The sequence below is a fragment of the Bos mutus genome, chromosome 11, assembly GCF_027580195.1.
Source record: "Bos mutus isolate GX-2022 chromosome 11, NWIPB_WYAK_1.1, whole genome shotgun sequence".
NCBI classification, from domain to species: Eukaryota; Metazoa; Chordata; class Mammalia; order Artiodactyla; family Bovidae; genus Bos; species Bos mutus.
This window is the reverse complement of record NC_091627.1, coordinates 47158871-47184328: the sequence shown is the minus strand read 5'-3', so window position 1 is coordinate 47184328 and position 25458 is coordinate 47158871. Positions and strand designations below refer to the sequence as shown.

At 39.5% G+C, this 25458-nt stretch overlaps 1 non-coding gene across 1 annotated transcript; it reads left to right on the top strand.

The window, feature by feature from the left end:
- Positions 1-527: 527 nt before the first annotated feature.
- TRNAT-UGU (transfer RNA threonine (anticodon UGU)) lies at positions 528-600 on the top strand. Its single transcript has one exon. It is a non-coding gene; the product is annotated as a tRNA-Thr (tRNA).
- The last annotated feature ends 24858 nt before the right edge of the window (positions 601-25458 follow it).

Sequence of the window (25458 nt, the reverse complement as noted above, 5' to 3'; positions counted from 1 at the left end):
CAAGTGTTCTTACTTCCATCTTTCACCCTCTACAGTCTATTCTCACAAAAGCAGCCAGAATGATTCTTTAACAATGCAAAATCCTGCAATTTCTCTAATCAAAACCTTGTGACATGTCCCCAATGTGTTCATTTTGGAGGTCTAAGTCACGTCAACTACCTAAAAAACACCATTAGTACTTGCAAACCAAAAGCCTTAATTAAGATAACCAGGTACTCTGAAGGCCTCATCTGGGCCTAGTTGAACTTGGTTTTCACTGGCTTTTACTCTTTAAAGTGACTTTAGGTATATCTTCAAACTCATCAAATTCTAAGTTTGTGCTTCTGTAAAGTGAAAAAAAAAAGGAAGAGGGGACTGGCATCTGCTCTCCTACTTTCAAAACATTCTTTTGAGGATAAAAATTGGGGATATATGCAAGAGTACTGCACATATATAAACGATTATCATTGGAAAGCAACACAGACCTTGAACTTTGGTATTCAAATAATGGAAGAAATATAGCATCTAAAGAATGCAGCTTTGGGACTTCCCTGGTGGTCTAGTGGTTAAGACTCTGTGCTTGTACTGCAGAGGGCATGGGTTCAATCCCTAGTTAGGGAACTAAAATCCCACATACCATGTGATATGGACCAAAAGAATTGCAGCTGTCAAGCATTGTGCTTTAGAAAGTATACGGATTTAGATTTCATCTTTATTAAAATTAAAATTTTTGAAATTTTAATTCGAAACATAAGTGAATTTGATGGGACATCTGAAAGGTGGTTACAGTAAAGGTTGGGGTGTAACCAGATCCACACGTTTAGAAAATAATATACAAAATGAGTGCAAGTTTGTTACTTTCATATAAAAATACCGAATAAAAATACATAATAGAGTCTCCAAACCACTGTATTTTTTCCATGGACAGGCTGAAAGGAAAGATGACAATCAGAAGGGAGCTTTCTCTTTCTAATTAGAAACAAAATATGTAAAAAGTTTACGTACAGATTTTTATATACTTTACATATTTTCCTCAAATGACTGAATTTGGGAGACCAGTAAGCTATAATTCTGTCCCCACTTCTGAGTTTTGATTCAGTAAGAACTATTCACAGGCATTATATACAAACATCATAAACAATACAACAAGAAGATAAAAAGATAGTTGACATAGCCATCAATTCCTATTTTTCCAGTAAGACCACAAGGAAAAAGAATACTAGCACACATAAAATGAGGTAGGCACTAACTTAAACTTTTATCATTGACTATTTTCCCATACCTATTCACTTCACAGCTCTGTGTCTCTGCATCTAGAGATTATCACTTTGTAATGAGACAGCCTAACTGACAGCCAGTGCCTCCTCCTGCAAAGAGCAGAATTATATTGTGTTCTTTTATAAGTCAGTATCAGTAGAGATTCATCTTTTCTTCAGTAACTCAGAAAATCCTGCCTTTCTTATTGATCCACTGCTAATGAAGCAGGAGTTTTGAAGAGTTTTCTCTTCAGAAAAGAAGTTGGGAATCAGTCCTGGAGTGCAGCTAGGCTCATCCCTACTGGACTTGGAAAACTCAACAATGCTCTCTCTTCATGTAGATGACTGAGTAGGGTCATCTTCTGTGACACAGGGAAGAGGCCGACACAATTATATCTGGCATCCTTATTCTTAGTCCCCAGAAACCTTGATTTTCTCATTCTAATTTTTTTTTGGGGGGGTATCTTTTTCAGTCTCCATTTGCCATGTCATCATGGATCACTAAGAGGAAATAGTCAAGTGGATATGCTTGATTGGAATTGAGGACTTGTGGAAGGCACAGGAAATGAGTCTTGAGAAGTAAGCAGATGGTAAAGGACCAGCCGCACATGGCAGAGAATATTTGTCCTGTCAGTAACAGGCAACAACTAAAACTTTCAAGTCAGATCTCATATTTCATTAAAAGGAAAAAAAAAAAAAACACTTTAATGAATATGGAAGGTGAACTGGCTTCATGATGGAGAGAGTAGACAGAGCAACCCAATGAGGAAGCTGGAGTGCTGGGAGCCGGCATGAGGACCTCCACCCGTGGCAAAGGTCATGAGGAAGGAGGCTCAACATACGCAAAGGCGGGATCGAGCCTCAGGAGTCCCCCTGGAAATTCTCAAGCATCTACCCCCAAAACCAGATCCTGCCTACTTTACTACTTTGTGCTCTCACCTACACCTCTGACTTTACGGTGGGCTATCCCCCACCACCTCTTTCAGAGAAGGAGTTAACTTAGAGTTCCAGTTAATAATAATTCCTGGGCGTGACAGGAGTGTTCCAAACTTACAAACTCCTCTGAAGGTTCTCTAGCCTGCCTGACAGGCTTGTCCGGCCACATGTGATTGCTCACAGCCTCCCAACCGTGAGAGGCACAAGATGCTTTAAACCTTCTAAAAATAGGTTCCTTAGAGAAGGTAGAAAACTATTAGTATAAGTATAGTGGGCTGATTAGAAATTGTATTGGTGAAGGGTTTTTCATTTGTTGAGCCAATGTTTGCTGCTAAGTCTCCACATCCCCTGCCCTTACACACATTAATGAATATATAGAAGAAATAAGTATTAACCTTTGATATTAATCACATTAGACCTTAGGCTAAGTAAATTCTTTCCTTAATTAAAACCCACTACACCCTCACCCTATAGGAATGTAACTTTATTTGGGTGGCGTCTGTTTTAAGAATAATCACCCCTGGAGAAATAGGTGTTGACTGACCGCTGTCACAAGGAGAGGGTCATAAATTGTCAGCAGGCCCCCTAGCCAGAAAATGATGTAACACCCCTAAGACCTCTGTATACATCTGTATGAAGCACCTGACTTTAATAAAAGTCAGGACTGCTGACCCCGCCTGACTTTTGTATAACATCTCAGTGTATAAAAACAGACCCTGGAAAATAAAGAATTGTGATCAGTTCCTCAAAATACTGGTCTCCCCATGTCTCTCTCTCTCAAACTGTGGCTGAGTCTCCATCTGGAGCGCGGAGCCCGCCAAGCTTACTAATTTTGCCTGGGCTTCTAAGATCCGACCCGGGAGGCCTCAGTGTTTCCTCTCCTTCGGGAGAATGGAAGGACACCTGCGGCCTACGTAAGTGGTGCAAGCTTCTTGTCTTGAAGTTTTATTGGTTTCCCGCATAAACCAAGCTACTCAGCCTCTTTTCTCCACTGAATTTTCCTGCTGAGCTATCCTCATTACTATATACTATTACTCTTTATATCTCTAATTAATATCTAATACTGAGCGACTTTCCCTTCCCTAAATCCAATATATTCGCCGACGCCGTCTCTCCTTCAAATTTCCCTGGATCCACCGGGGCTGGACCCCGGCACTGGAGCACTAATTCAGACTGGAAATAAGGAAAGATCTGAACTAGGACAAGCAAGTGAGGACTGGAGATGAGGGGAGATAATTGAGAAATATTTAACTAGATTCTATGTTACAGGTTGGAAAGACATATCGTTGTTGTGTTAAATAATAGAGTTTAGAAAATTTCTTGCTCTAGGGCTAAAACCCAAACTTCTAATTAAGGTCCTCCTTCCAGCATTTTAGAACTAATTTAACATCTAAGTCTAACGTTTTCTCCTCCTCACCTCCACATGTATAGTTTCCTAACTACAGTAGTTTCAATGTGGGAAAATTAATGGAGACTTGCTATCTACCCTCCAGGGATGTTAAGCCTGGTTAACGAGTCATCTGATGAGAACCTGTCCTATTTTTTTTAGGGCTTTCCAGCTCTCCAGGGTTGTACACTTTCCACTGACTTTCCTGTCTTGCATAAATTGATGATCTTGATTAAGTATCTGGACTTGAAGAACAGACCTTAGAGATTCTTAATTTCAAAACTCTGAAATGCCCTGCAATACTAGAATCCCAGTCTTTGAAGTCAGAACCAATCTTGGGCATTTAAGATGTCTGAAGCTACCTTAAGTTTTCCCTTTTTCCTACTTAAGATTTCATTCTTACTGTTTGTCACCATTTTTGCCTGGGTAGTTGCTTCAGATTCTTTCTAGATTTAGTCTTTATTCTCTTGAGATGTACCACATGGATAGGAAATTCATTAAGGATACTAATGCCCTATTTACACTAATCCATTTTTAACTTAGAGAATACATACAGGAGAGGTTCTAAATGTTGATTATGTATCAGAGTCACTGTAGAATTAAAAAAAAGAAAGGAAACAAAAGAAAATGAGAAGTCAAACAATATGTACATAAATGGATTAATTCTTTCATAGTCTGTTCCCATTGGTCTAGATGACAACTGCTGCTGCTGCTGCTGTTAAGTTGCTTCAGTCGTGTCCGACTCTTCGTGACCCCATGGACTTCAGCCTACCAGGCTCCTCCGTCCATGGAATTTTCCAGGTGAGATTACTGGAGTAGGTTGCCATTGCCTTCTCCGAGATGACAACTAAGTAGCCCTAATTTTATCAAAAGCTTCCTAAATATTTTTGATGAGGTATCAACGTTGAAAAAAATTTAACAGTTTACATAATACAACTTCTTACTTTGAAATGGGAACACAGGACCCAACTAAGAGGAATCTTATAGTTAGAGGTAGCAGTAGAGCACAGAACTTCTCTCTCATATGTTTTCTGTTTTTAGTAAATTCTTTATCCTCATTACTTGACTCAAATTGGTAACTGTATGTATCTCAATATGATGCTTAACTCATGAGCTCTTTTATTCTGATGGGTCAGTAAGCATTGGAACTTATTGTTCAGTCAAATTCAATGACAATAATATTCAATAAAACCTTCATAAATAACAAACCTGATTTTAGTCAAAATAGCAACAACTATTTACATAATCAGTTAAATATATTTAATCAGTTAAATATCAGTTATATAATGAGTTAAATCTGAAGCTACAGGGTTCAGAAGCAACCCAATAAATACCATAATATGGACTCAAGTATTCAACTGTCAGTCTAACCCATAATTCCCACTTCTCATCTTTTAGAAGCTTGAGCTTATAATAAATGTATATTAAGCATTACTCCAACCTGTTTGAAACATGTTATATCATTTATGATTACGAACTTGTGCTCACAAGAATCTGTGTGCAGCCAGTTATGCTAGCTTGAGTTTCTTGGGAGATTATGGTAATAAAACTGATTGCGGGCTTATATTCAGAGATGCTATGGTTCTTCCTTTATTCCTGGGCTTGAGTTTATGGATTACTTAACATAACATCCCAAGCAAGTATTATATTTTATTCTTTTGTATTCAAAGCTATTTTTAAAACCTTTTTGGCTTTGTGCAATAATTTGTCCTTGTTAATGAAAAAAGCACAACTCAGCTGACAAACCCCACACATGCCATATTGTGCTTCAGATGAGTGCCCTGAGATGCCCTAACCTAACCTTACCAGTTAATAAATCTGTGTGATAGTATCTTTTGTCCTATATGTTGACAGAGGTGTCATGTCTCAAAATGGGCATCACTCTATGATTTTCCGTAAGGCATGGCCCAATGGGACCAGACTATCCTCTACTAAATGTTGTCAAATTGGGAATTCTTGTTCTGTATGACCAATTTCTCAAGGTATTTTGGAGACTCCCAATAAGCTACTGAATGCTGTTTAAAAAAAAAAAAAAGAAGAAGAAGAAGACTTTAAGATATCTAGAAAAGATCCTAACTTCAACATAAATGTTTACCCTCCCACACAAGCTCCTTTCCATTACAGGACTGAAATATATACGAAAATATGAATATATATTACTGTGGATGGATGGATAGATAGACAGATAGAGACATGAATACATACCCACATATAATCTGTTGACATGATGGGCTTCCCCAGTGATGGAAACTCAGAAAGAGTGCTAATTGAATGGCACAAAATAGAATAATTTTGATGAGATATTCTGTAGGGATGTTGAGGGAAGATGAAAGTTGGCTTACAAATTCCTAACCAAGAAAGGTGTACAGAGTTAAAGAACTTGATTAGAAAAATTCCTAGTGGAATACTGCTCATACACTGTAATTTAGAGTCCTGCTCAATGAAAAACAAAAGGAATACCCAACTTATCATCAAGTTAGCTGAGATTAAATATTGTTAAGAAACAGAGGACCTAGTAGGCTAACAGATATACAAAAGAAAATTAAAATGTTGTTGCTCAATCACTTAATTCTTTGCAACCCCATGGACTGTAGCACTCGAGGCTTCCCTGTTCTTCACTATCTCCTTAAGTTTGCACAAACTCATGTCCATTGATTCAGTGATGCTATCTAACCATCTCATCCTCTGCCGCCCCTTTCTCCTCCTACCCTCAATCTTTTCCAGCATCAGGGTCTTTTTCAATGAGTTGGCTCTTCACATTAGGTGGCCAAAATATTGGAACTTCAGCAACAGCCAATCCAATGAATATTCAGAGTTGGTTTCCTTTAGGATTGACTGGTTGGATCTTCTTGCTGTCCAAGGGACTCTCAAGAGTCTTCTCCAGCACCATAGTTCAAAAGCAACAATTCTTCAGTGTTCAGCCTTCTTTATGACCCAATTCTCACATCTGTACATGACTACTGGAAAAACCATAACTTTAACTGTATATACCTTTGTCTCAAAGTGATGTGTCTCTGCTTTTTAATACACTGTCTAGTTTTGTCATAGCTTTCCTTCCCAGGAGCAATCATCTTTTAATATTATGGCTGCTATCACTATCTGCAGTGATTTTTTTGAGCCCAAGAAAGTAAAATCTGTCACTGCTTTCACTTCTTCACCTTCTATTTGTCATGAAGTGATGGGACCAGATGCCATGATCTTAGTTTTTTGAATGTTGAGTTTCAAGCCAATTTTTTCACTTACTTCCTTGAGCCTCATCAAGAAGCTCTTTAGTTCCCCTTCACTTTTCTGCCATTAGAATGGTATAATCTGCATATCTGAGCTGGTTGCTATTTCTCCCAGCAATCTTGATTCCAGCATGTGATTCATCCTGCTTGGCATTTCACATGATGTACTCTGCATAGAAGTTAAATAAACAGGATGATCATATACAGCCTTAAGGCACTCTTTCCCAATTCTGAACCAATTAGTTGTTCCATATCTGGTTCTAACAAAATAATACCAGTGAATAAAAAGGGCTCCAGTGGGATGGTTGCCCCTGATGTAGTTTTTAACTGAAATCATGTGTCAAACTACTGTCTCAAAAATTAGAGAGATATACAGTCAGAGTCAAAGAATCATAAATTAATAGACACCTCCATGTGAACCAGTACCAGGATAGAAATACCTGAATTATACTTGGCAAATTGCTGGAGACTGCATGTGGACAAGTTTGAGAACTGAAACTCAAGGGCAGGGGCCTAATCTTAGTGGGGAACTTACACTTTTATGAGTTTTTCCTCCAAGAGTCCTATCAGGGTCTCACAGTAAAGACCAGAGAAATAATTCTTACTCTTTCCAGCATGGAGAGGGGATATATCACCAATCTGAAACACTCCAGAGAATTCAGCTCTTATTAACAAACTCTACTCTCAAAAAAAACCCTATTTCTCCAGAGGTTAAATGACTGGGATTTTACCCAAGCCTCACCAACCTGGGGAAAAGGGAATGCCCACCAAAAGCCCATCCTAGCCTTGTATATGGGGGGAAAAGGGCCTAAATCTAGCCCCCACTAGACATCCATAAAGGAGAAGGGAAATATCAACTCCAGTCCCCTCTAGCCTTCCTGCCAAAACCAAGAGGGGAGAGCACGAGAAATGACAAGCACTTAACCACTTGCGAAGGTCACAACCCCAGTATACAGGCTCACTAAAAGACTGAAATTCATCATAGAAATAAGACTATGTAAAGTTTTCTCTCTCTCTTCCTACCACCACATCAGTAGGGCTCCTGCATAACAACAGAGGAACACAACTGAAAGAACTGCACATTTAACTTTACTTAAGAACAAGTCTTTAGGGAACTCCAAAGACAATGGGAGAGATAAGAAGAATTCCAGAGGAAATTTTAGCCTGTGACACCAGCAGCCACAACAGTGGTAAACACAATTATACTCCTAGCCAGATAAACATCAAACCTCACACTAAAAGAATATTTACTTCAGGTATTTTTATCCAGTACATAATGTTCAGGTTTCATTTAAAAAAAAAAAAAAAGGCACACTGAAGGACAAAAAACTAAGTTTGAAGAGACAGGGGAAGCATCAGAACCTGACAAAGATATGTCAGAATGTTGGTATTATCAGACCAGAAATTTAAAGTAGTTGTATTTAATAGGGATCTAATGGAAAAAGTCGGAGAAGGCAATGGCACCCCACTCCAGTACTCTTGCCTGGAAAATCCCATTGGCGGAGGAGCCTGGTAGGCTGCAGTCCATGGGGTCACTAAGAGTCAGAGACCACTGAGCGACTTCACTTTCAGTTTTCACTTTCATGCATTGGAGGAGGAAATGGCAACCCACTCCAGTGTTCTTGCCAGGAGAATCCCAGGGACGGGGGAGCCTCATGGGCTGCTGTCTATGGGGTCGCACAGAGTCGGACACGACTAAAGAGACTTAGCAGCAGCAGCAGCAATGGAAAAAGTGAACATTCAAGAACACATGGGTAAAGTAAGCAGACAGATGAGAAGTCTAAAAAAAAATCAAAAATAAATACAAGAAATCAAAACACTGTAACAGGAACAGATATCTTTGATAGATTTTTTAATAGGCTGGGCACAGCTGAAAAAAAATCAGTGAGATTAAAGCTATATCAATAAAAACATCAAAAACTGGAAAAAAGTGAAAAAAGAAAAAATAAACCCAGAATACCCATAAACTATGGGAGAACCACAAAGCATATAACATATGCTTAAGGGGAATTCTACAAGAAGAAGAAGAAGAGAAAGAAACAATAAATATTTGAAGTAACTGATTAGTGTGAATATCCCAAACTAATGTAGAAACGACACCACAAATCCAGGAATTTCAGAGACCACTAAACATAAAAAGTGCTTTTTAAAAACCTATAATTAAGAAATAATATTCAAATTGAAGAAAATAAAAGACAAGAAATTTTCAAAGAAAATTTTGAAGAAGCTAGGGAAAGCAAGCAAACAAACAAAAATAATAGTAATAATAATAACCTGTAGAGGAGTATAGAAGGAAATGGCAACCCACTCCAGTGTTTTTGCCTGGAGAATCCCAGGGACAGGGGAGCCTGGTGGTCTGCCGTCTCTGGGGTCGCACAGAGTCGGACACGACTGAAGCAACTTAGCAGCAGGAGCAGAGGAGTATAGACAAGAAAAAACTTCCCAGAAAAATAAAATTTGAGGGAATTTGTTACCAGTAGACCTATTTTTGAAATGTTCACATTCTCATAGGAAACAATAATGAGAGTTTACATCTCTCACAGTTAACTGATATAACTGGATTTAGAAAAGGTGGAGGAACCAGAGATCAAATTACCAACATCCACTGGATCACTGAAAAAGCGAGAGAGTTCCATAAAAACATCTACTTCTGCTTTATTGACTATGCCAAAGCCTTGACTGTGTGGATCACAACAAACTATGGAAAATTCTTCGAGATGGGAACACCAGACCACCTGACCTGCCTCCTGAGAAACCTGTATGCAGGTCAAGAAGCAATAGTTAGAACTGGACGTGGAACAACAGACTGGTTCCAAATCAAGAAAGGAGTACGTCAAGGCTGTATATTGACACCCTGCTTATTTAACTTATATGCAGAGTACATCATGAGAAATGCCAGGCTGGAGGAAGCACAAGCTGGAATCAAGATTGCCAGGAGAAATATCAATAACCTCAGATAACACCACCTTTATGGCAGAAAGTGAAGAAGAACTACAGAGCCTCTTGATGAAAGTGAAAGAGGATAATGAAAAAGTTGGCTTAAAATTCAACATTCAGAAAACTAAGATCATGGCATCTGGTCCCATCATTTCATGGCAAATAGATTGAGAAATAATGGAAACAGCAAGAGACTGTATTTCGGGGAGCTCCAAAATCACTGCAGATGGTGACAACAGCCATGAAATTAAAAGACAGCTGCTCTTTGGAAGAAAAGCTATGACCAACCTAGAAGGCATATTAAAAAGCAGAGACATTACTTTGCAAAAAAAAAGACCATCTGGTCAAAGCTATGGTTTTTTCAGTAGTTATGTACAGTTGTGAGAGTTGGACCATAAAGAAAGCTGAGCGCTAGAGAATTGATGCTTTTGAACTGTGGTGTTGGAGAAGAGTCTTGAGAGTCCCTTGGTCTGCAAGGAGATCCAACCAGTCCATCCTAAAGGAAATCAGTCCTGAATATTCATTGGAAGGACTGATGCTGAACCCGAAACTCCAATACTTTGGCTACCTAATGCAAAGACCTGACTCATTGGAAAAGACCCTGATGTTGGGAAAGATTGAAGGCGGGAAGAGAAGGGGACAACAGAGGATGAGATGGTTGGATGGCATCACCGACTTGATGGACATGAGTTTGAGTATGCTCCAGGAGTTGGTGAAGGACAGGGAAGCCTGGCATGCTGCAGCCCATGGGGTCGCAAAGACTAGGACATGACTGAGCCACTGAAGCAAACTGAACTTAATAATGACATAACAAGGTCGTGAGAGGTTCTGGGAGCTTGTCTGATTTGACTTTGAGAACAAGAATTTCATATTATATTGCCATCAAATGAGTTCTTTTCATTTGGTCTTCATTGCTGTTATTTTAGTCACTAAGCCATATCCAGCTCATTTTCAACCCCATGAACTGTAGCCCACCAGGCTCCTCAGTCCATGGGATTTCCCAGGCAAAAACTCTGCAATGGGTTGCCATTTCCTTCTCTGGGGGATCTTCCTGACAAAGGAATCAAAGCCACATCTCCTGCATTGGCAGGCAGATCCTTTACCTCTGAGTTACCAGGGAAGCCCTTGTCTTCATAGCTTTCCCTACTTTCTAACTTTTTCGAGAAACCTTCCCTTTTTATAATTTTTGCTTACTAACATCCTTCTACCCAGATTAGTCCTTATTTTTTTTATGTATTAATTTTTTAAGAACTGGTTTTCATCTCTGTTTAGATTTTGAGTTCACTGAGGGCAAAGGCTATGCCTTACATTTTCTCTTACTCACTAATAATTTTGAGCAATAAGTTTTAAATAGCCCAAAATAAGCAGTCAGTTAATTGATTAGCATGCTTGTATATGATGTTTCCTCTTCAATATAAGGGCTTCCCTGGTGGCTCAGACAGTAAAAAGTCCATCTGTAATGCAGGAGACCCATGTTTGATCCCTGAATTGGGCAGATCCCCTGGAGAAGGGAATGGCTCCCCACTCCAGTATTCTTGCCTGGAGAATTCCATGGACAGGGGCACCAAGCAAGCTTGAATATAAAGGGGGAAATAAGCATATGACAATGCCCTTTTCTGTATTCTCTGCAAGTGAAAGTCTCTCAGTCACGTCCAACTCTTTGTGACCCCATGGACTATACAGTCCATGGAATTCTCCGGGCCAGAATTACTGGAGTGGGTAGCCTTTCCCTTCAGGGGATCTTCCCAACCCAGAGATTGAACCCAGGTCTCCCACATTGCAGACAGATCCTTTACCAGCTGAGCCACAAGGGAAGCCATCTGTATTCTCTACTCTAATAATAATTTGAAAGATAATGATTGTGTCTTTGCTGGGTCTGAGACACAACCTAATTGTGACCTTTTGATATGACCATGTTTCTGTGTCCCATAAAATACAATTGTGGAAATTCAAATAGCTTTGGTTTGAGGCACGAGCCAAAATTTAAAATGGATTTGGCTGAGCTCTAGTAAATTGAAAATGTGTGTTTAGCACACAAGGAAACTTGGAACCTGGTTATAACATTATGTGATAGTAAAATCAAATTAACCTATTTGTAACTTACCAAATGTTTTTAAAGCTATCCAAAAAACTCGTTTTTAATTTAAAGTAACAATTGGGCATGGGATATGTCATGGAAATCCTATAAGTTGGCAAGTTTCTCCCATATCTTACCAAGCATAGTTCAATACATAGAGAAAAGCTGGGAAATAGGCTAATAAAGTTCCCATACTTTAAACTGAGTAGCTGACAAGAGAGCCAAATAGCAGTGGTGATAACTACAGGAAATATTATTTCTGGCTCTGCTTCAGATGCTGTAGTTTACTGTTAAAGCAGAAGTCTCTTTCTGGAGATTAGTTCAAAAGAAACTAAACTTGAGGGAAAGTGATATTTATTGTTAGGATAAATGGTTTTCCTTTTGCTGGTAATTTATATATACAAGTTTTCTAAAAGAAAGAAGACAGTTCAAATCATACTATTCTAAACCATAGACTAGTGTGGCATTTCACTCTTCTGAGTCACTGGAGATATTCCAGGATCTGAAGGTGAATTTGATAGCTTATAACAGAAGTCATCTGTTGGTAATGATGGACAATCAAATTTAGGAAATTTTTATATGTGCAATTCAATCACCATATATATTTTGGATTTAGGGCTAATTTTCATGAACTTCAAGGATGAAAAATTATATATTCATATTATAGTAATACGAATATATGGTAGTATATGAACTTCTATAGCAAAATTTATGGCATCTCTCAATAATTTTAGGATATGCAAACTTCTGGGACCATTCAACCTCTATTTCCAGCATTAAAAACCTGACCCACATCATTTTCTTGTTATAATTGATATTGATCATTCATAACCTCCCTTCAATTTTCACTTAGCCATCTGTCTATATTCCAAATTACAATAAGCTTAGAGACATAAAAGTACTGAAAAAGAAGCCCTAAGTTAATTACTTAATAGTGGCAGACATAGTTTGCCATTTTAAAAGAATAGGGAGCTTATAGATCATGTCTTAATCTTAACTCATTACAACAAAAACTCTACTAGACTCCACTAGAAAGTAGTAGAGAAATAATTTCTAAAGTGTATTTAGACTTGTGTTCTTAATTACATGGGGTTCTTACATACCAAAGAATTTTTTAATTAATTTTTAAATGAAATGAATATGCACTTTTATGTATGAAATAAACTAAGTAAATAAAATAAAAATTAATTTGTGTATTATGTTGCTTTTCCTTTTAACGATGACTTTTATAACATCTAGGCAGTGTTTTGGATTTTATGAGTTAACATAAAATTGTCTACTTAGGACTTTCTTTGTGCTATTTTCCTATGAGTTTATTATAATTTCCAACAGAGAAGGCTGGGAGTGAAAATTGAAGGAAAGTTGTTACTGATCACCATCAGTCAATAAAAGCACGATGATGAGTTCAGTTTGTGAAGCTGAAAGTAGAGGCTGAATTGTTTCCAAAGTTTGAATATTCCAAAGTTAGTGGGAAATGTCTTGAGTTTGGGTATAAAAGAGAGCTGAGACTAGGAGACAGGGAGGAGCGGAGCCTACAGAATCAATCTGGCTGTAAGTAAGAAATCAGAAATGTGGTGCTAATTTTATCACATTGACCAGGTACACGGCTCGCTCCAAAAAATTGATATAGCCTTTGATGTTGTTCAGTCACTAGTGCATGTCCGACTCTTTGCCACCCCATGGACTGCAGCACACCAGGCTTCCCTGTCCTTCACTGTCTCCCGGAGCTTGCTCAAACTCGTGTCCATTAAGTCAGTGATGTCATCTAACCATCTCATCCTCTATCGTCCCCATATCCTCCTGGCTTCAACCTTTCCCATCATCAGGGTCTTTTCCAAGACTCTTCCCGTCAGGTGGCCAAAGTTTTGGAGTTTCAGCTTCAGCATCAGTCCTTCCAATGAATATTGAGGGTTGATTTCCTTTAAGGCTCACTGGTTTGATCTCCTTGCAGTCCAAGGGACTCTCAAGAGTTTCCCCAACACAGTTCAAAAGCATCAGTTCTTAGATGCTCAGTCTTCTTTATTGTCCAACACTCACATCCATAAAGGACTACTGAAAAAACCATAGCTTTGATTATATGGACTTTTCTCTGCAAAGTGATGTCTCTGCTTTTTAATATGCTGTGTAGTTTTTTCACAGTTTTATTTTAAGGGGCAAGCGTCTTTTAATTTCATGACTGCAATCAAAGTCCTCAGTGATTTTGGAGCCCAAGAAAATAAATTCTGTCACTGTTTCCATTCTTTCCCCATCTATTTGCCATGAAGTGATGGGACTGGATGCCATGGTATTAGTTTTATGAATGTTGAGTTTTAAGCCAGTTTTCACTCTCCTCTTTCACTTTCATCAAGAGGCTCTTTAGTTCCTCTTCACTTTCTGCCATAAGGGAGGTGTCATCTGCATATCTGAGGTTATTGATATTTCTCCCAGCAATCTTGATTCCAGCTTGTGCTTCATCCAACCCAGAATTTTGCATGATGTACTCTTAATATAAGTTAAATAAGCAGAGTGACAATATACAGCCTTGATATAATCCTTTCTCAATTTGAAACCAGTCCGTTGTTTCATGTCCTGTTCTAACTGTTGCTTCTTGACCTGCATACAGGTTTCTCAGGAGGCAGGTCAGGTGATCTGGTATTCCCATCTCTTTCAGAATTTTCCACAGTTTGTTGTGACCCACACAGTCAAAGGCTTTGGCATAGTCAATGAAGCAGAAGCAGATGTTTTTCTGGAACTTTCTCACTTTTTCAATGATCCAATTGATGTTGGCAATTTGATTTCTTGTTCCTCTGCCTTTTCTAAATCCAGCTTGAACATCTGGAAGTTCACAATTCACATACAGTTGAAGTCTAGATTGAAGGATTTTAAGAATTACCCTGCTAGCATGTGAAATGAGGGCAATTGTGAGGAGTTTGAATATTCTTTAATATTGTGCCTCTTTGTGATTGGAATGAAATCTGACCTTTTCCAGTCCTGTGGCCACTGCTGAGTTTTCCAAATTTGCTGGCATATTGAGTACAGCACTTTCACAGCATCATCTTTTAGGATTTGAACAGCTGGAATTCCATCACCTCCACTAGCTTTGTTCCTAGTGATTCTTCCTAAGACCCACTTGACTTCACACTCCAGGATGTCTGGCTCTAGGTGAATGATCACACCATTGTGGTTATCTGGGTCATGAGGATCTTTTTTTTGTATAGTTCTTCTGTGTGTTCTTTTGTCCCACTTCTTAATATCTTCTGCTTGTTAGGTCCATACCATTTCTGTTCTTTATTGTGCCCATCTTTGTATGAACTGTTTTCTTGGTATCTCTAATTTTCTTGAAGAGATCTCTAGTCTTTCCCATTCTATTGTTTTCCTTTATTTCTTTGCACTGATCACTGAGGAAGGCTTTCTTATCTCTCCTTGCTATTCTTTGGAATTCCTCGTTCAAAAAAGTGTATCTTTCCTTTTCTCCTTTGCCTTTAGCTTCTCTTCTTTTCTCGGCTATTTGTAAGGCCTCTTCAGACAACCATTTTGCCTTGTTGCATTTCCTTTTCTTGGTGTGGTTTTGATCACTGCCTCCTGTACAATGTTATGAACCTCCATCCATAGTTCTTCAGGCACTCTGTCTTTCAGATCTAATTCCTTGAATCTATTTGTCACTTCCACTGTATAATCATAAAGGATTTGATATAGGTCATCCTTGAATGGCCTAGTGGTTTTCCCTACATTCTTCAACGTAAGTCTATATTTGGCAATGAGGAGTTCATGATCTGAGCCACAGTCAGCTCCCGGTCTTGTTTCTCCTTACTATATAGAGCTTCTCCATCTTTGGCTGCAAAGAATATAATCATGTGTAGAGTCATCTCTTGTGCTGTTGGAAGAGGGTGTTTGCTATGACCAGTACGATCTCTTGGCAAAATGCTGTTACACTTTGCCCTGCTTCACTTTGTACTCCAAAGCCAAACTTGCCTGTTACTCCAGGTATCTCTTGACTTCCTGCTTTTGCAGTTCAGTCCCCTATGATGAAAAGGACATCTTTTTCTGGTGTTAATTCTGCAAAGTCTTGTAGGGCTTCATAGAGCTGTTCATCTTCAGCTTCTTCAGCATTCGTGGTTGTGGCATAGACTTGGATTACTCTGATGTTGAATGGTTTGCCTTGGAAATAAATTGAGATCATTCTTTCATTTTTGAGATTGCACCCAAGCACTGCATTTTGGATTCTTCTGTTGACTATGATGGCCACTCCATTTCTTCTAAGGAATTCTTGCCTGCAGTGGTAGATATAATGGTCACCTGAATAAATTCTCTCATTTATGTCCTTTTTAGTTCACTGATTCCTAAAATGTCAATGTTCACTCTGGCTATCTCCTGTTTGACCACTTCCAATTTACCTTGAGTCATGGACCTAACATTCCAGGTCCCTCTGCATGCAATATTGTTCTTTATAGCATCGGACTGTACTTTCACCACAGACACAACCACAGTTGGGTGTTGTTTCCGCTTTGGCTCAGTCTCTTCATTCCTTCTGGAACTATTTTTCTGTTCTTCTCCAGTAGCATAAAGATGACCTGGGGAGTTCATCTTTAAGTGTCATATCTTTTTGCCTTATGTCCTTATCTTTTAACAAATATTTATCTGGCTTATTCTTGTATCTCAAAAGTTTAAATCAGGAAATAGAGACCTACACTGGTGGACAAACTGTTAATGCGTAGTGATGATTTTTAATGAGCATGGACATGAATATTTTCCTAGATACACATACACTAGTACACCTAAATCCCCACCTGGTGAGCTTACTTTTAAGCTCTTAAGGATATATTTTTATACTGACCACTTGATAGAGATTTATTTAGAAACAGAGGTGGTACATGGCTTAGGCAGTGAAGAATATGCCTGCAATGCAGGAGACCTGGGTTTAAAAGATCCCTTAGAGAAGAGAATGGCTACCCACTCCAGTATTCTTGCCTGGAGAAGACCATGGACAGAGGAGCCTGGTGTGCTACAATTCATTGAGTTGCAAAGAGACAGACACAGCTGAGCAACTGACACTAAAGAATGGAAAATATCAGTGGATCGAGTTGTGTAAGGGTAGGAGAGCTGACAGTAATTTTGCCCCTGTTATCAATCTTAAACTATCACACAAGTCATGGGAGCTCATTATTTTTAAGTATAGTTTAGTTAAACAGCTTTATTTGTTGAGGCACATGTGAGATAACTAAGGAAAATCAGAGTAATAAGAGTTCATCAATAATATGGAATTCCTGAAGTAGTTCTTGGGAATAAAGAAAATAGGAGATACTGTTGTTAATGTGACCCTATTTAAAACACTGAGCTGTTGGGGAACACATAAGTAGAACTCACATAAATACATTTCAAAAACTTTATACAAAGAACAAGAAATATGTGTCTTTACTTGGTGACCTAGAAGAGTTTAACTAGAGAAGAAAACACGAGAAGTAATATTTGAAGTGTTGAAGAATTTGAAAACTAAGAAGAGAATTCCAGGCAGAGAAAGCATAGGGGAAAAAGAAAAGATATGCAGTCATGAGAGAAGGGCTTATTCAGAAATGAGGAAATTCAATGTGGGTTGGAGTTTGGAAGCATGGGATGATGTTCATGAATGGAAAATGCATTGCAGGCAGACTCTTTAATGTCTGAGGCACAAGGCAAGCCCCCATTTAGAGACACAGTTGAGGTTAAATAACAAAAGATAATTATACCATAAAATAGCTTATCCTAGGATATCCTAACACATTTAAGAAGCCATTAGTAAAATTTTCTATTCTCTTGTTATGCTATTGTATGCTATGTAACCTCAGTCATGTCTGACTCTGCAACTTTATGGACTGTAATCCTCAGGACTCCTCTGTCCATGGGATTTTCCAGGCAAGAATACTGGAGTAGGTTGCCATTTCCTCCTCCAGGGGATCTTCCTGACCCAGGTGCTGAATTCGAGTCTCCTGCATTGCAGGTGGATTCTTTACCTGCCAAGCCATCGGGACAGCCCCTTATTCAGTATCTAATATATGTTACATATTTCATATCAGTGTTTATCTAAGTCTTTGAGTGCTGAATAATGAATCAGGGCAAAAATAGAGTAAATAGAGTTTTTTGTCAGATCAACAGTGAGAGAGAAACATAAGCAGTCCATGGGGTTCAAAGAACCAGACACAAGGGAGTGACTGAACACAACAGCAATATTTCTTCAAATATTTGATATTATTAAGTATAATGATAATTGTGAAATCTCCAAGGGAGATATGAGATTCCAAAAATTAAATATATTACTTTAAATTTGTGTTACTCCCATGTGGGGATCCCTGAAAACTTTAGAAGATAGTAGTACGGAGTATGGTCAGAACTTGGAGCTGCCTTTAGAAACGCACCAGGCTTGAAGCATTATATATTTAATAGACAACTCTCTGCTGCTGCTGCTGCTGCTGCTGCTGCTGCTGCTGCTTAGTCGCTTCAGTCGTGTCCGACTCTGTGAGACCCCAGAGACGGCAGCCCACCAGGCTCCCCCGTCCCTGGGATTCTCCAGGCAAGAACACTGGAGTGGGTTGCCATTTCCTTCTCCAATGCGTGAAAGTAAAAAGTGAAAGTGAAGATGCTCAGTCGTATCCGACTCTTAGCAACCCCATGGACTGCAGCCTACCAGGCTCTGCTGTGCTGTAAATGTCTACCACATCCTCCAGAAAGTCTTCCCAAACTCGAAAGAAAAAGTAGGCTTCCTCTATCTCTTCTGCAGGATTCAAGTGGCCCTTAGTAATTATCTCACTGGGATGCACTTGTCTGGTTGCATGTCTCTTCTATGTCTTCTGGCTCAGAGCTCTTTTTGTTGGGAATACTGTCCCACTGTCTTCAGCATCTCTAGTTACTAGCAGTGCATGAGTGTTAGTTGCTCAGTCATGTCTAACTCTTTGTGACCCCATGGACTCTAGCCCACCAAGTTCCTGTGTCCATGGGATTCTCCAGGCAAGAATACTGGAGTGAATTGCCATTTCCTCCTTCATTTTACTAGCAGAGTGCCTATAAAATATATTAGATTTTTAAACTTATGTTTAATCAGTGAATAGGGAGTGAATCCAACACCAAATGAAAGTTAGAATCCTATCCATTTGAGGAGAGAATATTATCTGCGAGGTCAAACTGGACTGGATTACCAACTCTACTTATGCAATTCCACCTCTCATCCCACCCTCTAAAATTATTTTCTTACTTGTCAAAGGTAAAATAATGTATTTCTCTCTAAAGCTTACTTTTATGATTAATGGAAAGAACATGTTCAGGACACTTGCCAGATAAAAAGAATGAAATAAAATGTGGTTCTCTTTCATTTTCTTATTCTACTCTCTTACAGACTCTTAAATTCAGTTCTGTATAAAAACTCATGATCCTAAAAATATGTATGTTTCTAGATACAGTAATAGTATGATACTTGAACATTTGTTTTTACCCTTTATTACATTCTCTTTTGTCCTTGTTGACACATGCATAATATCTAGTCAAAATAAAAATAGTATAAAAATCAGTTACAATGATCTTTGGAATGATAATTTCCCTGGATGACTCATGGAAAAATTAGTCTAACATTATAAAATGATACATTATGGGAAATAAAAATGATAGAGGAAACTGTTTTAAATGTAATATTCATACATTGACTAATACAGGACCCTAAATATTTCAAGGCTTTATGTATAAAAAGTCAAAATTAGTATGCAGTTACATGAATCTTTGTTAAGTGCCTACAACTGTGTTAACACTTTACTCATTAGATTTTTTTGTTTGCCTTCATTTCTCAAACAATAATAGAAGCATACAACCTCAGACTATCCCTTATTGCCAGATGGCAATGGAGGCTAATTATTCAGTTTTTATATCAGCCTTCTTCTTCCTGAATGTGAATTCTCAGAAATGTAATGCAACTACAGTTTTCACATGTATTAGATGGTAAAATAATACTCTATAGGGTTTTTGTTACAAGTAAATGAGATAACACATGTTAAAACTATCTACATAGGTAGTGCTATTAAAATTAATTAATAATGTTTTAATATTAATATTGAAACAAAATACCATTAAATAATAATAAAGCTATTCTATGAATATATATTTTAACTTGTGTGTTCAGTTCAGTTCAGTTCAGTCAGTCATGTTTGACTCTTTGTGACCCCATGGACTGCAGCACACAAGGCCTCCCTGTCCATCACCAACTCCCAGAGTTTATTCAAACTCATGTCCATTGAGTCGGTGGTACCATCCAACCATCTCATCCTCTGTCATCCCCTTCTCCTCCCACCTTCAATCTTTTCCAGCATCAGGGTCTTTTCCACTGAGTCAGGTCTTCGCATCAGGTGGTCAAAGTATTGGAGTCTCAGCTTCAGCATCAGTCCTTCCAATGAATATTCAGGACTGATTTCTTTAGGATGGACTGGTTGGATCTCCTTGCTTCCAAGGGACTCTCAAGAGTCTTCTCCAACATCACAGTTCAAAAGCATCACTTCTTCAGTGCTCCGCTTTCTATATAGTCCAACTCTCACATCCATACATCACTACTGGAAAAGCCATAGCTTTGACTAGATGGACATTTGTTGGCAAACAATGCCTCTGCTTTTTAATATGCTGTTTATGTTGTTCATAGCTTTTCTTCCAAAAGCAAGTGTCTTTTAATTTCATGACTGCAGTCACCATCTGCAATGATTTTGGAGCCCCCAAAAAGTAAAGTCTCTCCCTGTTTCCATTGTTTCCCCATCTATTTGCCATGAAGTGATGGGACCAGATGCCATGGTCTTAGCTTTCTGAATGTTGAGCTTTAAGCCAACTTTTTCACTCTCCTCTTTCACTTTCATCAAGAGGCTCTTTAGTTCTTCTTCACTTTCTGCTGTAAGTGTGGTGTCATCTTCTTATCTGAGGTTATTGATATTTCTCCCATGATCTTGATTACAGCTTGTGCTTCATCCAGTCAGACATTTCTCATGATGTACTCTGCGTATACTGGGGTGAAAACCAGTGGATAAAGTTTAAGTCCATCAGTTAAGGCGAGATACACACACAGTGGCTTATTTGGCAGCAACTGTAAGGAATGCTTTGTGTTCTCAACTTTGTCAAGGAGGAAAACCCATGGAGAGAAGGCATGTAGATTGAGACAGTGTTCATGTGGTTTGTACAATGTTGCATTAAAAGAGGTGATTGCATACCTAAGGTTATTTTAGTTATATAGGTCTAAAATAGGTAATAGTTTGCTTAACCCTCCAAATTATTTCTTTAAAATAGCTCTATTTGATTTAGTTGTATACTAGTTTTAACACAAACTTTAGTTACTAAGGGCTTCCCTTGTGGATCAGCTGGTAAAGAATCCATCTGCAATTCGGGAACCCTGGGTTTGACCCCTGGGTTGGGAAGATACTCTGGAGAAGGAAAAGGCTACTCACTCCAGTACTCTTGCCTGGAGAATTCCATGGACTCTATGATGCATGGGGTCGCCAAGAGTCAGACACAACTGAGTGACTTTCACTCACCTACTCACTCTGCATATAAGTTAAATAAGTACTCCAAGGCCAAATTTGCCTGTTGCTCCAGGTATCTCTTGACTTCCTACTTTTGCATTCCAGTCCCCCGTAATGAAAAGGACATCTCTTTAGGGTGTTAGTTCTAGAAAGTCTTGTAGGTCTTCACTGAATCATTCTACTTCAGTTTCTTCAGCATTACTGGTCAGGGCATAGACTTGGATTACTGTGATATTGAATGGTTTGCCTTGGAAACGAACAGAGATCATTCTTATATTTTTGAGATTGCATCCAATACTGCATTTCAGACTCTTTTGTTGACTGTGATGGCTACTCCATTTCTTCTAAGGGATTCGTGCCCACGGTAGTAGATATATTCTTGTTAAATTCACCCATTCCAGTCCATTTTAGTTCACTGATTCCTAAAATGTTGGTGTTCACTCTTGCCATCTCTTGTTTGACCACTTCCAATTTGGCTTGATCATGGACCTAACATTCCAGGTTCCTATGCAATATTGCTCTTTACAACATCAGACTTTACTTCCATCACCAGTCACATCCACACCTGGGTGTTGTTTTTGCTTTGGCTCCACCTCTTCTTTCTTTCTGGAGTTATTTCTCCACTGATCTCCAGTACCATATTGGGCACCCACCGACCTGGGAAGCCCATCTTTCAGTGTCCTTTTTGCCTTTTCTACTGTTCATGGGGTTCCCAAGGCAAAAATACTGAAGTGGTTTGCCATTCCCTTAACCACGTTTTGTCAGAACTCTCCACCATGACTTGTCCATCTTGGGTGACCTTACATGGCATGGCTCATAGTTTCATTGAGTTAGACAAGGTTGTAGTCCATGTGATCAGATTGGTTAGTTTTCTCTGATTGTGGTTTTCAGTCTGTCTGCCCTCTGGTGGAGAAGGATAAGAGGCTTATGGGAGCTTCCTGATGGGAGAGACTGACTGAGGAAGAAACTGGGTCTTGTTCTGATGGTCAGGGCCATGTTCAGTAAATCTTTAATCCAATTTTCTGTTGATGGGTGGATCTGTGTTCTCTCCCTGTTCTTTGACCTGAGGCAAAACTCTAGTGAAGGTAATGAAGATAATGGTGACCTTCGAAAGGTCCCATGCATGCACTGCTACACTCAGTGCCCCCAACTCTGCAGCAGGCGACCACCAACCCACACCTCTGCCAGAGACTCTTGGACCCTCAAGGGCAAGTCTGGGTCAGTCTTTTGTGGGGTCACTGCTCCTTTCTGCTGGATCCTGATGTACACAGGGTTTTGTTTGTGCCCTCCAAGAGTCTGTTTCCTCAATCCTGTGTAAGTTCTGGTGGCTCTATTGTGGGATTAATGGTGACCTGCTCCAAAGGGATTTATGCCATACCCAGGTCTACTGCACCCAGAGCCCCTGACCCTGCAGCAGTTCACTGCTGACCTGTACCTCCTCAGGAGACACTCAAACAGTTCTGTCTCAGTCTCTGTAGGGTCTCTGGGTCCTGGTGCACACAAGGTATGTTTGAGCCCTCTGAGCATCCCTGGTGGGTATGGAGTTTGATTCCAAACATGATTTTGCCCCTCCTACCATCTTGCTGAGGCTTCTCCTTTGCCCTTGGATGTTGGGTTTCTCCTCAAAGTCGCCCCAGTGCCATGCAGTCACCACTCCATCGCCCACCATTTTTCTGGGGCTTCTCTGCCCTTGGATGTGGGATATATATGTCTGTGTATACATTTAAGGCCTCCCAGGTGGCACTAGTGGTAAAGAAACTGCCGGCCAACACAGGAGATGTAAGAGATGCAAGTTTGATCCTTGGGTCAGGAAGATCCCTTGGAGGAGGGCATGGCAACCCATTCCCGTATAGTTATCTGACTAATCTCATGGATGGAGCAGCCTGGTGGGCTACAGACCATAGGGATGCAAAGAGTCAGACATGACTGAAACAACTTAACACACATGCATATACATTTAATATATGATATGGATGAATGTACACAGATATATATTTGTTTTATTTAAATGTAATTATTCTCTTCAGAGGACCATACCTAATAAGGTGATTTCAGGTGTATTTTGTGAAAGTGTATATTGATGACCCACATATTCATATTATATTTCAGCTTCAAATCTTCTCTTCCATATTTGGCTCTGGGATGCTCACAGAGATCTGCAAACTAAAATTTTTAGATTCTTTTGCTATGATCTCTGCTAGCTGTGTTAGAGAAAGGTAGGAAAGCAGGATGCAGGGAGAATAGGCACAGTGGCTCAGCTGGTAAGGAATCTGCCTGCAACATGGGAGACCTGGGTTCAATCCCTTGCTTGGGAAGATCCTCTGGAAAAGGGAAAGGCTACCCATTCCAGTATTCTGGCCTAGAGAATTCCATGGATTGTATAGTCCATGGGGTCACAAAGAGTCAGACACAACTGAGTGACTTTCACTTTCACTTTCTGTTCATAGCTCATGTTAGTACCACTTCAGTTTCAGATGACAGCTGCAATATCATCCTCCATGTCCTTTTGGTACTTCCAGCCCTAGAAGCACCAGCCCCAGCTGGCCACACTTCCCTCAGCAGTCCATTTACCAACCATGTAATGTATCCTTCAAGGTCCAAGAAGCAACAGTGTGGGGCCTCTCCTATGAATCCCCAGGGTAGTTACCACTACCTCTTCCATTTTTGAGATTCCTCAGTTATTATTACTTTGGTTACCATAGTCTTATGGATAATATCTGCTTCTTGCAATAACTATTATCTGGTACCCTTTTGTTTATTCAGACTTTAAATATCTATGTGCCAATTACTTGCATGAAATCTCTTCAGGTTCAAATGTCTAGGGTGGCTTGTATGTTCCCAACTCTTCTCTGACTGAGTCAGCATATAAACAGTATTGTTAAAAATTAATTTCTGCCCTTAAATAAGAAGATTTAATCACTTATTTTATTTTATATTTCCTTAGAAATTTGGGGATTGTTTTGAAAAGTCTATGTAGCACTCTCTCATTAAACTTTCTGTGATAATAGAAGTACTATATAATGGAACTTACATATTATGCTAATACTGTTATAGCAACCACTAGTCACATAAGACTACTGACCATTTGAAACATGGCTATGTGACTAAGGAACACAAATTTTAACTAATATAAATTTAAGTAGCCACATGTAACTAGTGGCAATCAGTATCAGTATCAATTCAGTCACTCAGTTTTGTCTGACTCTGAGACCCCATGAACCACAGCACGCCTGGCCTCCCTGTCCATCACCAGCTCCTGGAGTTTACCCAAACTCATGTCCATCGAGTCAGTGATGCCATCCAGCCATCTCATCCTCTGTCGTCCCCTTCTCCTCTGGCCTTCAATCTTTCCCAACCTCAGGGTCTTTTCAAATGAGTCAGCTCTTCACATCAGGTGGCAAAAATACTGGAGTTTCAGCTTCAACATCAGTCCTTCCAATGAACACCCAGGACTAATTTCCTTTAGGATGGACTGGTTGGATTTCCTTGAAGTCCAAAGGACTCTCAAGAGTCTTCTCTAACACCACAGTTCAAAAGCATCAATTCTCCTGTGCTCAGCTTTCTTTAGTCCAATTCTAACACCCATACATGACCAATGGAAAAACCATAGCCTTGACTGGATGAAACTTTGTTGGCAAAGTAATGTCTCTGCTTTTTAATGTGCTGTCTAGGTTGGTCATAACTTTCCTTCCAAGGAGTAAGCATCTTTTAATTTCATGGCTGCAATCACCATCTGCAGTGATTTTGGAGCCCAGAAAAATAAAGTCAGCCACTGTTTCCACTGTTTCCCCATCTATTTGCCATGAAGTGATGGGACCAGACTGATGATGAAGCTGAAACTCCAATACTTTGGCCACCTCATGCAAAGAGTTGACTCATTGGAAAAGACTCTGATGCTGGGAGGGATTGGGGGCAGGAGGAGAAAGGGACGACAGAGGATGAGATGGCTGGATGGCATCACTGACTGGATGGACATGAGTTTGGGTGAACTCCGGGAGTTGGTGATGGACAGGGAGGCCTGGCGTACTGCAATTCATGGGGTCGCAAAGAGTTGGACAAGACTGAGTGACTGAACTGAACTGAACTGAACTGATGGGACCAGATGCCATGATCTTAGTTTTCTGAATGTTCAGCTTTCAGCCAACTTTTTCACTCTCCTCTTTCACTT